Raw genomic sequence first — 15,669 nt, forward strand, 5'->3', positions numbered from 1 at the left:
GCATTTTCTGTTCCGGGCTCCAGTCCGCTATGGGAGCTCCATGCCAGAACTTGCCGGCAGCCCCGCGGGCGAGCTCTGCATCTGCAGTCTGCGGGAAGCACCACCCCGCTTCCAGAACGTTCCGGCAGTCACCCGCACCCCCTCGCTGTGCTTTCCTGCCTGCGCCTTCCTCCCTGTCACACCCCTGGCTATGACAAAGCTCAGTTTCAGACACAAAACGTTTTCACAGAGAGGAGGAGCAATTGGCTTAGCAGTTAGAAACGCACCAACTCGGTTACACAAGGCAGAGGGGGCGGCCTTGGGCCGGGCTGAGCCCCAGACCAGCGGCAGTCTCTGTCTGCCACACAGGGCTGGCGGCCAACCCCAAGTAAAGCACAGGGACCCTTCAGCAGCCTCCAAAGTAGGGGATTGGGGCGGGATTTTTTTGTTTCCAGTTTCGGCTTTTTTTTTTTTTTTTTTTCTTGGACGGGGCGGGGTGGGGGAGAGTGGTTTGTTTTGTTTTTAATATGAGATTCTAACCTGAGAGAACAAACCATAGTTAATCATAATTCTCCAGTGACTGCCACTACAGAAAAAGCCAAAAGGTCTGCCTGCCTTTCCCATGTTTTACCCACGTCGGTGGAAACACCTAAAATCTATTATTGTGACTTTGCCTTCTCAGAACCAGTTCTCTACCTCCAACATGTGAACGACTTCCTTATCTCTCACGAGAAGTGACCCTAAAGCACAGATGTTGCAGTCAAAAGTAGTAAGACCTGCTGTGTTCAAAATAAGTACCGTTAACTATATGGATTCAATAAGTATTAATCAAAGACAATTATCTTAAAATGTCGGTTCAGTTCTCTCAAAATAGGTAGAGAAAAAAGTCACACAAAATGATTCCCCAATTCACAGTTTTAAATATTAAAGCATTTAATTGACAGAGTTTGTGTGAAACAAAAGGAAAAAAAAAAAACCAAAAACCCAACCATGATGAAATCTGTCACTAGTACCTTGATCCAAAAAAACCAAAACAAACCAACAAAAGAGAAAAACAAACCCCAAACAAGAAAAAACACCCACGACAGAGCAAATGAAAATGAAAGGCCCTGAGCCTTCTGTAAGCAACACACACAAGTCCAAAACATCCCTTTCCCTGCCTTTTCTTCTCCAAAACACAAACCAGATCAAATTACAATTCACTTAAGAATGAGCTAAAACTTAAGTAGTTCCCAAAATTTTCTCACATTAGTGTTTGAAAGACACAGAAAATTATGTACATTTCTGAAATGGAGAACTGTCTATCAATCCATTATCTTAGCTGCTATGGTTTATTTGAAGATATTTTACAACAGAAACCTGAATCAGCAGAAAGAACAGGAAAGGCAGGAAAGGGGGGGAGGAAGGACTGACAATATTTGTATCCGCTTTTCTATTGTAAAGGAGAGGTGAAAAAGTGTCTAAACCGGGTAAATTCCAGGCTGTAACAGTCTAATACATTGCACTCCCTTTCTTCTAGAAATGGAAAATCCTCAGTATGAGTATCCTTATCAACTTCAAAACCCCCACATTTTGCTCACTGAAATTTACATGAAGAATTTTGTTATTTATTAAACAGCTGACTGATTTCAATCTGAAAATCAAGATGATGGAAGAAAGTAAAAAAATTGGTTTACTTATAATTCCTTCAAAGACAATACGTGCTTGAAAAAAATCTGCTGTATTTTGTATCTAAAAAATAAAGGTCCAATTCAACTGTGTAATAAATACTTAATCATGTTACGACTGTTAAGATTCCAAACAGTTCTAAGAATTTGGTAACTGTTTATTTCCACCTGAAGAATCAAACAAGTCAGCTATTTTAAAGTGATTTCCATACATTAAACAGTACTGCATTCATTCCACAGTCCATTCCAGTCCATTTCAAGTCCTGCCTGAAATCGTTTGCACCCAAAATTTCTACCAAACTGTAAGATGAAGCTGTGCAAATTATTAGACAATTTTAGGAGGAACATAAAAAATAATCAAGCCATGTTAGAATGCTTCCAAGCAACTATGATTTAGTCATGAAAAACTATCCATATAGTTGGTGCACGAATGAAAATAAAATTATACAAAAATTCTCCTTTTATAGTACAACATTTGCAAGGGTGGAGGAAGGGAATCTATACACGTTTTCAAAGTAAACGATCGGTTTTCTTTTGGAATTTGTATTTCTCTTGGAAAATCATGTAGATTTGAGACTACTACCCTATTAGAAATTTATTTAACTCTTGAGAGTCTGTCCTTCAAGTTTACCTATCAGCAGTACAACCCTCATTTTTCTAGAACACACAGACACGGGAACACTGAGCACAGTCTGACAACACATCCTGCATTAAAACTGTATAGCAATCAATTCAGCTTAAGTTATTACTTCATTACACACATCTAATTCAACTCATGAACAGCTAATTTATGTATTTAATAAAAGTGATGGGGAGAAGGAAGTGGTTCAGCATCCACTCAAATACCTTGTTCCTGTGCACATAAATTGGTGGTTTTCATTTTCTTTTTTGATTATTAACACCCAAACTACTAGCACCATGGGAGTGAAGAGAGAAGAGGCTATGCTTTCAGCTACTAGTGCTACCATAAAAAAAACATTATAATATACTTGGATTTCTGAAAATGGGAATGTATCCCATTTGCAAAACAGGTTTCAAAACCTACCATACTTTTGGCATTCCAACAGGTACTTCAGGAGAGAAAAAAAAAACCAAAAAAACCCCCAAACCACACTACCCATGCAGTTCATCCAACCAAACACTACTGCTCCCTGCTGGGCCAGTCATTTTGTACAGTGCTTCTGAAAATGGGTGTTCAAAATGGCCTGTTAAAAAGCAAAGGAAACCAAAACCAAAGGGAAGGGGAAATACAGAGACAAGGGCTTTTCTCTGAGCTCTTGCAACTTTTCTGTAAAACGGGAGTAAGCTTACTCAGCTCACAGGAAAAAAAAAAAAAAAGACAACGGGCAACAAAAAGTCACTAAAAGCACTATATCAAAGACGTGGTCTGAAAATACAGTATTTTACTCCAATGTAATACATCTAAAAAACCATTCCCTACAGTGATTGCCGAAAATATTCTGCTTTTCATGCTCCCATTTAAAGAGAAGTTCAACAGAGAAATCTTAAATCAACGAAACAAATTGCACAGGATAACTTTTATATGCCTGTTTTCTTTAAAAAAGCCACCAACCAAAAAACCCAACCCCCAAAAAACCAACAAACCGCCACAGGATGTGTATGGTAAAGTATGTTTTAAACATAAAATTTCATCCTCTCCAGAAATTATAGTGTAGGAGTTTGGTGATTTCAAAGAACGAAATGTTTCTACTTCCTGTAGACAATATGAATTATTAACATCTGGAACTAATCAACAATAACTGACTAAAAAAACGCACAAACACAAACCTCAGTAATCATTTGTAAGATTGGGGTCAGGATGACAGACTGTCTTGCAATAAACCAGAAAGATTATTGTTTCACTACATTATTAATCTACATTCATTAGATGAGATAAAGGTATGGCAAAAATATCACATTTTATCAAGACAAATGTATTTAATTAGTATTTGCGGTTTGAATTTTCAGACATTTGAAAGTACCCAAATGTTCCCAGGACCTTAACTATCTTACCCAATCAAAAAAATCCTCTATGAACTAAAATTTGCTCTGAATCAAATTCACTAAACAAAGTTCCACTATCAATAAAAATAATAAAACTACCTGCTTTTCATCACCACCTCTAACCACACATTTGCATTACTCTTATCTCTTACCCTAAAGCAGAAAAATTTTATAACCAATTACTTAAAAATTTACTGCTCATTGAAGTCACCAATCCATCTCACCTTAAAAATTCTGTATACTGAGTTTATTTCTTTTTATCAAATGAACAAAATAAACATGGAGAAATTACGTGTTCTGAGAATCTGACGTGCACTGTCTGCACAGAATATTTTATGTCTTTACAAACAGTGTGTTGCCATTAACTGTACAAGACAGTATATGCGGATATTTAAAACTAACTTAACCAAGTGCTTTGTTAACAGATTATACCGAAAGCACCAAATGAATGTGCAAACATTCTGAGGAAGAACTGAACCTTTTGGCATTAGACTAGCTTTCTCATCCCTAGCACTAAGTTCAACTTCAGCCAGAAAAATACTATGAGCAGCATACACACTGATGAGTTACCCAGCTTGACTGCTGCTCCCGATATGTTCCTGGAGAACTTCAAGAAATTCCCTGTTTCATTACTCTTGGTTTAACTTAGGTGCAACTTAAGAACCCATGAAGACCTGAACTAAGTGTAAGACAGAACAAGAAAATTAAATATACACTCATAAAAAAAAATGCCTTCTTTCTTCTTTTCTGTTGTTCAACGCCCCAGTGGAAAAAAGTTGCGCGTTACTTTTCTCCTACCCTCATCTCCCTTGACACAGACAGCACCTTTTAATGTGTTTTAAGGATAACAGCGAGGTCCCCAACCAATACCATACAGCGAAAAACACGAGGCCATGTAAAACCACTAGCACTTTGAAACTCAGCTTTCAATTAAGTTATACAAAAGAAACAGTGATGGATCTCTAAACCTCCATCTTCTCATTTGTAGTAATTCCATAGAATTTGTAGCATTATTCCTGAGTAGCAAGTAAGTGCTACTTGCAAAACAGTTAACGATTTATATAATCATTGATTTTCTAATGTAGTTATATAGGCATTGTAATTATTGATCACCAGAAAAGTTACACATTGAAAAAATGATAATCAAATCTAATTACTCGGTTGCAAAAATTTAAGTATGTAAACAGTTAGTTTCATGTTTCAGTTAAAGTATGAGGCAAGCATTTGAGAAAGGGACAGCACAGAATGAAAGCTCTTGTGGCCTGGTAAGAAGGTAAGCCGAAATAAAGTAATTTGATTAGCAGAACAAATATGATATTTGACCTGGCTTGTCCCACCTAATCTATCCTGTAACTGAGACAAGATAGAGATCTGTGAATTAATTCAGTAAGAAAGGGGAGAAAAAACAAAAATACCACAAAACAAATGAAAAATACCTCAACCCAGTGAAAGTGACAAAAAAAAAAAAAAAAAAAAAGACAACAGCATTTAAACATATTTTATACAGCTTAGAATTAGTTAACCGTGCCTAACCAAGGTTTGAAATTGCTTCTCAGCAAAGCAGAGCTGGTGCTCACCTCTAAGGTCAGGAGCATGTGATGCCAACAGCTCTACTCGCACAGTCAAGCTGAACTGCTGCATGGAGCACTTTTTCAGCCATTCTGAAATGGCTCTGTCTTAGCTGTACTGAAAATACGACTAAGATGGCTGCAGTGCTCTCTCAAGACAAGCCAATCAGTGACAACTCAGCAGGAGGTAAAACACTTACACAGCAAAGCACCTCCCTCTTTACCATGCTGCAACAAACTGCACAGAAGGGATGGGTGGATGGGTGTGAGCAGAGGAGTGGTTTCTTTGACAGGCAGGGAGTGGTTAATGCACAGCTGCAACACTGCAGCTACCTAGCACCACCAGTAAAGGGAAAATTGAAATAAACCAAAAACCAGAGAGGCAGCCCTGCTAGGCCTGTGATCCAGGGTTTGTATCACATACTTCAAATCTCAACTCCAAGGCAGTTCAGAATCCACGTCACATATTAAGAGTCACAATACAGACCCAGATCACGCACAGAACTGACAAACATTAGGGAATACTTTCTAAGAGCAGGCTCACTTCAGTGCTTAAAAAAAACCCAAAACAAAACAAGAAAAAAAAAACCAACCCCAAAACCACTTAAGAAATTAATCTATATCTTTGTACTGCTCCACCTACTTTGAAATATTCTATTACATTAGTTGCCCAATGAAAGTTTTATTTGGAAGGAATAAATGAAGTTCACCTTATAAGAAAGCTGGCAAATACCCCAAGAACATTCCAGAACTCCAATGTCTGCAGGAACCAAGTATCTAATTCTTTATGACTGCAATGCAGCTTGTTAAGTTTTTCAAAGAAGAGCTGTATTTAGAATCACTTAAGGAATTTTGATGGAATCTTGTAACAGAGCAGCTCCTGAAGAACTGGTTTGAGAACCTATGGTGGGGGACAAAGGGGTTGTCAAACAAAGACACAAGTTTAACACAAAATGAAACCCAATACAGGTTTTGCTCTAGTATCTGTTTATTACCACCAATCATGCGCTCTCACAGAGGCAACACTGGATCCATCAGTTCTGGAGGGAGTTCCTCTATACCTGCCTCACTTTCCTTCTATAATATCCAGCTTTGTCTGTTTTAAAATACCTGCAAGAGCCCATGCAGCAATTCTAAAGGAAATTACTAGCCTTCTAACAAAAAATAATCTTTGTGATCCAAAATTAGCCCAGCACAGTAAGTCACTCCCCCCCCAAAAAGTAGAAGAACATGCCCTACAACCACTTCACAATTATGAAAAGGTCTAAACTTATGTAACTGTGCATGTCTATTGCCAGCTGTAGCTGGTTATTTCATTGACTAATCATGCCAGCAGCAGTTGTCTCATGCACTCATCAGCACCACAGTCAGTATTTCTAACTTTAAAAATGGTGAAATATACCATCTGGCTTTTCCTGTTGTCCTTGTATTACCATGATTTGCAGTACAAGAAAGGGCACATACCACATATGAGACAGCTCCACTGACTGTCTCTGATACTACTGTACAGATTTAGAAAACGAAATAAAAATGTATTTGAAATTCAAATGCCTGAAACACATATTTCTCAAAAAGCAGATCTGTGAACATTGAAGAACAAGTTCATTACAGGTAATTTAAAGCTAACCATTACAATGAAGCTTTTCTTCACCAACACCTATTACTAAGCTAAAAATCAAGTTTACAACCAACTTGAAAGAAAAGTTTTCTATTATACAGTTATATACCCACTGTTACTTACTTTGAATATCATATATACCACACCATCAGCCTGTGGGAATTTACAATAATTTGAAGATTTCAAAATTCAAACATAAGTATTCAATTTGTATAACAAATATACTTTGATTTTTCCAGTAGCAATATTTTAAACAGAATTCTGTGTTTAGCGTATCTACGAAATTTGTACATCAAAATGTGAATTCTGACTTCAAGTCCTATAATTTCAAGAATATCGCCAAAAACATCGGGATGTTCTAACCCAGAAACCAAGAGCTGCACTTGTACAACACCACGTTTTATGTAACACTAAGTCTTGGAACTTGACGTATGGATGACAACGACTTAAATAGGTTTGAACAGGCAAAACAACAAGTTGGCAAAAAAACTTCAGAGAACGTTTTCCCTGAGCTAGAGAAAACAGAATCCGTGTCACAGTCCTGTTGCTACAAATGTCTTGCCTTGTCAGAAAGCTTCATGAACATGCAGATGCACTGATACATTAACATAGACACATGGATGCAAAGAATGTTATTAAATAGTAAGAAACCATGTGCATTAACTTAAATGTCCCCTTCAATATACCTCCATTAACACACCAAAGTGTGTTTCTAAAGTGTGTTAGAAGTTATTAATCAAACTAATTTTAAAATAAAACCCGATGTTTAAGTAAATGCAAATTTATGAGTGGAGTAAGTCCTCTGAAAATGCTTTGACCCAAGAAATTATTAAAAGTGAAGCTACATTAATCTGTAATTCCTATACTAGCATGAGATTACAATTTTTTCATTGCTACTTAGCATGACATTTATATGGGTTCTCTAGTTAAAACCCCCCCAGAATAAAATGTTTTAGTAGGACTACAGAATGGAATTTAAACTTAACATGTTATGATAAGAACTCTTCTCTCTTTCGATAACACGCCAAAACACTTTAATATCATCTCACTAAGCTCAGTTGCTGTAGTCATAAATTAAAACAGGGCTTCCATTTTCCAAATTTCTCATGAACATCAACCAAGAAACACAAGAGAATGGCAACCTGTTGTTTCTCTAATTATTGCCCTGTGTAAGTAGCATCACCTTCGCACACACCACTTAAATATCCTTACATAGAACCACAGAAGTGCTTGTTTCCAAACCACATCCTATCCACTATTCTCACTTGCCCTTTTCCTTTATTAATCTTTTTTGCTGTTGTATAGGGTTTTATATGTTACTTAACATTAAGTGGACACAACAGTTCTTTACACTGACAACTAGGAGGAACTACTACTATTTGTACGTATCTCAACTGAAGTCTCAAAATACTGTTCACTGAAACCCTCCTTTACTCCTATTTTTACACAGACTAGTAGACTGACTTCAAGGAACATCTCTCATTTAAGACTCCGCAAGTAAAAACTACTTAAAACTGTTGTCAGAAAGAAAAGAGTCCATAATCATGAGATAAGGAATACTGAAGTTGCGAGAGACAAAAGTCTGCACAACATTTAAGGACTCTTCATCATTCCAAGCAGCTTGATGGTCAGATCAATGAGGGAAATTTTCAGTGCATTGACTTTAGTCAGCAAGCATTTATGTTGAGGTGCTTAAACATTTTTGAAAGAACAAAAATTCAAATCCAACGTTTTTTAAAAACGACCTTACAGAAACTGCAACATGTTGGAGATGAAGTTAAAAGTAACATGGCAGATTTTGGGTTGTTTGGCTGGGGTTTTTCTTTTGGGGGTGCGGGGACAACAGGATGAATGTATTTTTGGTTTGTTTCGGGAATTGTTTTGGGGTTTTTTTACCGTAACATTTCTTTACACTACTGTGAAATGAAAGATAATACTTGAGACAGTACAAAATGACAGAAAATACATAGAAATAATTTTAACAGTTACATGTCATATCCACAGTCATATAATTAATAAAAACTGTGGATTGAATATATAAGTTTACTTGAAAACATTTTCAGAAACTGCGTTTAGAAAAGCACTTTTCCTGTACTACAAAAATCCACATTACCCACAGCCAAGTAGGTCTGTTAGTTGACCTTTATACTTTTTAAAATATATTTTTACAGAAAAACCCACTTTGCACCCAGCCATCTAATTTCCTAAGATCTCAAATGATTTGATGTTTGTTCATGAAAGAAATAAGACCTTGTAACTCTTAAGTACAGTTTTTCATCATTTATAACAAGCACAGATCAAAATGCAACAAAAAGCATGGTTTGCTCTTTTTTCCCTAACTACCAAAGGAACACAAAGGGTATTTATACCACATACATACACTTACACAACGTTGTTAATTCCTTCACTGTGATGTGATGGAAAGTGACATACAAGTGAAAATCAGGCCGTTATTTAATACCATATACTTAGTACCGTACGCTCAGGTACACCACCAGGGACTCTTCACTTTCAGAAAAAAACCAACCCCAAAAAATAGGGGAGGAATGAGGAGGGCAGATTTGCTGTTAAATATACTGGCAATTTTAAAAAGGATACACCACCTGTACTACACAGAACAAGGAAGGAGCAATGGAACTAGCAACTCCATATTTCTTACTGATTTATAAACATTGGTTTTCTACTTTTTACTCAGGTTATCACTGGTGCCTTATTACACCAGGTGAGTGCAGGTACACAGCTAGTCTGAAGCCACATGCTGATGTGACAGCCTCCATACTGCTCTGATGGACACTGCCTGTGTACTGACAGCAAATTATGCCCCCAAAACAACACATAATTTCCAAGTTTTCTTGCTGCCAACACTGGTAGCCTCTCCTCACCCCAGCTGTTTGTTTCCACAAACTTCACAGGTATTAATTATCTCTGATACTTAACTATGCTTTATGTTTACTGAAAACCAACAAATCTTTCCCGAACTACTAAGAACAGAACAATTAGCAATCAATGTTCACATAAAACTAGACAACTGCACTAGAAATGAGCAGACTTCTCTTACAATTTTTAGGGCTATGACACAATTTGAAATCTTTGCCATGTTATCTGGCATTGCAATTTTCTGCTTAACCAAAAAAATTAAACTTGTTAAACAGATATGTCTTCTGAGCAAAAAATTTAGAAACATCACTTTAATAAATTTATTCATGCATTTTTTAATGTAAGCATAAAACTTTTTGCTGGTATGCAACACTTAAGCTGCATGTAAGCACAGCCCCTGCTATTGGTACAGGCTGGGGGATGAATAGATTGTGAGCAGTACTGCTGAGGAGGTCTTGGGGGTGCAGGTGAATGAGAGACTGGATGTGAGCTGGTAATGTACACTTGCAGCTCAGAAAGCCAACTGTATCCTGGGCTGCATCCAAAGCTGCGTGGGCAGGAGTGAGAAAAGGGATTCTGCCTCTCTGCTCTGTTCTGGTGAGACCCCCACCTGCTGTGATTTGGGGTTCTCAGCACAAAAAGGACATGGATCCACTGGAGTGAGTCCAAAGGTGGACAACCAAAATCATTAGAGAGATGGAGCACCCTTCCCAAGAGGAAATGCTGAGAGAACAGAAATTATTCAGCCTGGAAAAGAGGAGGCTCTGTAGATACCTTAGAGAACCTTCCAGTATTTATGAAAGAAATCTACAGAAGAGCTGAAAACATATTTTCTACAAGATTATGTAGTTATAGAATGAACAACAATGGCTTCAAACTGAAAACCAGCAGGTTTATATTAAATATCAGGAAAAAAAGTTTAGTGTCAGGATGATGAGGCACTGTACTGTCAAGTGGTGAAATTGTGAATGCCTCACCCCTGGAACTTTTCAAGGCCAGGTTGGATGGGGCTCTGAGCAACCAGGTCTAGTGGAAGGTCTCCCTGCATGTGGCAGGGCAGCTGGGAGTAGATGATTTTAAAGGTCTCTTCTAACCCAAACAATTCTATGATTTTTCACTGAAAGTATTCTGGCTTGGCACCAATACAAAACCAGATGAAAGCATAAAACACAAAGCTGCATAAAAGTCATGTGCAACTGAAAATCTGCTTTCAACTTTGGGATGCTTTTTGGCCTGTAAGTATCTTCACACAGTCAAAGAAAAACAGAGATAAGAACTAAGAACATAACTTAAAACCAGGATATGCATCTTAAAATAAAAAAATTCCTCCAAACTAACAAAACCAGACTTCTCTTTCTGCATCACACTTCAATTGCTCACCTCTGTAAAAAAATACTGATGTATTCAGAAGATCCAGTTTCTAAATAATTAATGCCAGTACTTCGTATCTATAACTGATGACACTCACTTTTATAGTCTTATCTGTAGGCTAATACTGTATTTCAGTTAGATGCTTTCAGAGACCTAAGCATTGTACGTATAAACCCAAGAATTTCTTAACTCTGATTACTAAATAGAGAAGGAAAAATTACAAAAACCAGAACATGAGCAAAAAATGTGAAACATATAAAACAATACACAAAATCTTTTCAGACAAATAAAAACTAAGATTCCCACAATATCATGCAAAATTTTGCTCTAAAAAAATTAACCAGAACTCAAAACTTGACATAATCTATGTTCCAGATCCTCCTAAGCAAATACTAAAGTATTTTAGTTACCTTCTGTGGCATCAGGCAGCAGGTCTTAATCTCCAAACCACAGCCAAGGTAAAGAAATTTTAAAAATTAAGTATTACACAATTCATGTCTAAACTGTACTCAAAGATTAAGACATTCTACAGCTGCCTGACTTGACAAGAAAAGCGATCACTTTAGAGAACAACTATATTCAATGAACTGTCAAAAAAAAAAGTTGCCCCACAGAACAGCCTTATCTTACTGTCCATCCTGTATTTGGATAAGTCACTGCTGCTTGATAAACAGCTTCTTACAGTACAGTGGAATTAGAACAGGTTTTTTCATGCAGTACAGCATACAGTGCAATGAATAGAACTGAAACACCAGAATTACAAACTTATATAATGAAAGTAGCATTTGTATTGACCAGTTTTAAGAGTTCCCATTTATTTTGTGTGAATAGGTGAGTATCTCAGAATGACACCACGTACTAAAGAAAACCAAAGACCAACAACAGATGACTCCCAGAAATATTAATAATGTTAGAGTTCATTGAATTTAAAAATACTATTATACAAACATACATCGGGGGGAAAAAAAACCCAACTCCCCATATTCACATACTGTAATAACAGTTTTCTAACTTGCAACTTCATTTTTTTCTTGCACTATCTCTTATGAAAACTGTGATGTGTATGTGTCATTGCCGTAACTTTCAACATAAAAGCATAATACAAACATGTAACTAACCTACAATATAGAAGAAACACCAAGTGCAGAACAAAAAGGGAAATAAAAGCATTAACATGCATGCTATTTAGTAAGAACAACATACTGGTTTAAAGAACCTTTTGGCCTTACTGTTTATCTTCTTTTAATAAACTTGGCATTTTTGCCGTAAGTGTTGTTTCTGACTGTAACTCCAGATAAACTCAATAAATGATTACACTATTAAAGTAATCTAGTTGGTAAGAAATAAGATACTTTTTTCCTTATTTTGGAAATAAAATACAGTACTTGGTTTAGTCCAGTCTTTTCCACTGTGGAAATATTTTTAGTTGTAACAGAAAACACGCACAGAAAAAGAAAATGAAGACTGAGTTACTAATTAGGCATCAGTATTTTAGAACTTACTGAACATGTAAAACATTCCTATTTGCACTGGATTTTGTAAAACCAGTATTTAAAGTCAAGCTGTTTTTATTCCTAAGTTGTTCAGGCTCTTTCTTAGCTGGCAAAATCACCTTCCATGCTAGTGGGGAAGCATATGCCTATGTGTTTTATGTCCCAAATGGAAGCATTACTGAACGAACCTTTATAGGAAAACTAACATACTACAGTTAATTTTGATTTTTTAAGTTTGTGAAATGAGTACAACAATACAAACTACAGCTTGTAAAAGTGTAGAAAACATGGTAAGTAAGGCATCCGTATCTATTGCAGTCAGCATCTTCTTGAAAACAGACTTCATAGAGGATAGAAGACAACAGGTCTCTCAATAAAAGCATCAAAATAACTACTTAAATTGATGCATACAGTAATTATTGTATCCTTTTTCAACTAAATTTTGCTATGATCGGTTTCAAGTTTATGCAACATCCAAAACAGTCTTGCTCAATTATTTCATACAGCAAAACACAATGCTGTTCCACATTATCAGAGAAAAAGCATCAGCTCAGCAGTGCTATAATTGGTGAAAAAGTTGCAGCTGATAAAAATACCTTTTACTCAAACAATGTACTAAGTCTTCTAAACTAAGAACAATAAAAACAGAAGTATTAGCACAATGCTTCGTAGGTTGTACGTACATATAAACTTCACTTACTAGTTTTAAGACATATAGACCAATAAAAAAACTGCCATACTTCAGGAATAAATAGTGGATGCAATTATCACAATTCATGAATTGCATAAATGCAGTCATTAGCGAATTCATTTTATGATAGGCGTGACAGCAACCATTAGCCCCATTTCATAGATCTGAAACTGAGAAATTACCTACCCAAGATCACGTATCAAACAGCAGCGGTTTCTGTGTTTGATTTCTTCTCCTCTAAGGAATTATTAGTATCTACAGCAACACTCTCCTTCATACCTTCCTACAGGACTGCAAAAACCAGTATCAAATTAGAAAACCACTTATTTTTTTAGATTGATAGCTGATGGTTGCGTACAGACTTAATATTTGACTTACTGATTCCAGATTTAAGCAGAGATTAGACACATTTTTCACACTTCTGTTTTTGAAAACATGAGTGTAAGTATTATAAACTGTAACAAGGTCAAGCATATATTTTAACTTCCAAAAGAGAGACAAACAGCACACTTGTAAAATATTCTCATCTTGCACAATCAAGTTCCATTAAACCTATCCATAATAACACCTCTTTTCTTTGTATAATTTGGAATGTCAAACAAACATCTCTATTAACATGGTGTTACTTCCGCTGGTCAGTATGATATATGTCTAGATACATGACATTTTTCTGTCACTGAAGGCTGCATTTTTAAGCACACTGACTGCTGCCTAGAACAGCAGAGCTGTTCACTGCTTGATTTTAAGCAAATACTTTTCCACCAACAATGCCATCCAATTTTTCCAGTAAGTCTGTCTATGATAATGATCACAGTCATGTTACGTAAAATTATTCCAAGGTTACTGTTAAGCAACAAAATATCCTACTATCAGCATTTCCACTGAATATCCGCCAACAACTGGGAAATCCAGGAAGAGAAGGATGGATCTGCTAGAAAAACAAGCTACGCAAAGGCAAAACGATACCTGTAATAGGCCTCAAAATTAAAGTGTAAAATTCTTATCTGTGGGAAAATTCCAGTATTTTAAATATTTAAGGAAGAACAGAAATTCGAATATACCTTCTTTAGCACATGGCTTGAACTGCTTTGCCATGTTGATGTGGGCGGCCATGACACCTCGAGTAGCCGCTTGGGCCTTGTTTACTGGTGGCATCACGTGAGTAAGCACAACTCGACCTTCTCTGTTCCCACACAGAAACGATTTGGTTTCCAGCGAACGGGTGTGTCCATACAGTAGAGAAATAATGCCCTGCTGCCCACCAGCGTAGGAACACGACCAACAGTTTCCCCTCGTTGCTTCCACAGCCCATGCGCTGCGACGCTCCACGCCCGCCCTGCGGATGCGGCCCTTCCCGGCAGCGCACAGCACCACCCAGGCCACGCCACCGCATTTCCGGCAGGGAGCGAGGAAACGCTCTCGAGGCGCCGGGCGCGCCCGCGTCCCACCCAAACACGCGCCGCCACCTCGCCTCGCCCTTGCGCGTCGCGCCCAGGCGGGCGCCCGGTACTACCCCGTGCGCGCCCCCGCCGGACCCACCTGTGCCCGCGCCGCCGCCGCCGCCGCGCGAGAGCAACGGGGACGCGCACGCGCGCCACCGCCGCTGCACTGGAGCTGGGTCACGTGCTCCCATGCATGCGCGCGTACAGCGCTGCAGCTCCCCCGCGCATGCGCACTGTTGCAGCCGCCGCCGCCGCCGCCGCCGCGCGGAGCAGCGAGCACTGCCGCTGCCGTGCCCTGCCCGCCCGGCCCCCGCGCCCCGAGCGCGCCCCGCGGTACCTGCGCGCTCGCGTCCCGCGGCAGCTCCCGCCCCAGCGGCCGCCGCCGCCGCCGTGGATTCAAACTCGGAGCCCGCTCCGGGCGCCAACGCCGCCTCCCCGCGTCGCACGCGCCGGGCCGCTATGCAAATGAACGCCGTGTCTCCTCCCCTCTCTCGGTTGGCCCCGCCCCCTCCGTGGGCACAGGGGCCGGCAGTGGGGGGCTGCTCCGGAACCGGCCAATCGCTGGGCCGGCCATCTTGGTGGCATGCAAATAAGGCTCCGTGATATTTAAATAAGGCAGTGGCCCCGCCCCTTGGCGCACAGCCGTGCAAGGTTCGGCGCAGCAAGGCGCCGGGGCGCGCTGCGGCAGCTGCCGCTAGGGGGAGCTGTGGCGCACCGAGGGGCGGCGCCGGCAGTAGCCGGCCGGACCTTCCTTCCTCCCTTCCCTCCTGCAGCTTCCCGCCACAGCAGCTCCGGGCTGCGTGGCTGTGCAGCCTCTCTGACACCTTCGAAAGCCCGCCTGAAATCCGCCAGGCTGCATTATCAGTGACTTGCATTGTTCGCTGCTTGTCCCTTATCACTCCTCGTGTCCTGCTTTTGGGCTATGGCTGTGCCTCACCAAAGCACAGAGGTTTGGGGTC

At 39.2% G+C, this 15,669-nt stretch overlaps 1 protein-coding gene across 6 annotated transcripts in view; it reads right to left on the reverse strand.

Annotated features, from left to right (window-relative positions):
- LOC125325032 (activating transcription factor 7 interacting protein) overlaps positions 1–15,276 on the reverse strand; it is an 88,569-nt gene extending 73,293 nt beyond the window's left edge. For 2 of the 6 annotated variants that reach the window (XM_048301707.1, XM_048301706.1), the window contains exon 1: positions 15,048–15,263. The gene's annotated coding sequence lies outside the window, so the exon portion shown is untranslated. Of the gene's footprint in view, positions 1–13,454; positions 13,560–14,329; positions 14,452–15,047 lie in introns of those variants that run through there. The other 4 variants (XM_048301705.1, XM_048301700.1, XM_048301702.1 and 1 more) reach the window with 3 other exon arrangements.
- Between the last annotated feature and the right edge of the window lie 393 nt (positions 15,277–15,669).

This window comes from Corvus hawaiiensis, chromosome 4 (assembly GCF_020740725.1).
Source record: "Corvus hawaiiensis isolate bCorHaw1 chromosome 4, bCorHaw1.pri.cur, whole genome shotgun sequence".
In the NCBI taxonomy this organism is placed as follows: domain Eukaryota; kingdom Metazoa; phylum Chordata; class Aves; order Passeriformes; family Corvidae; genus Corvus; species Corvus hawaiiensis.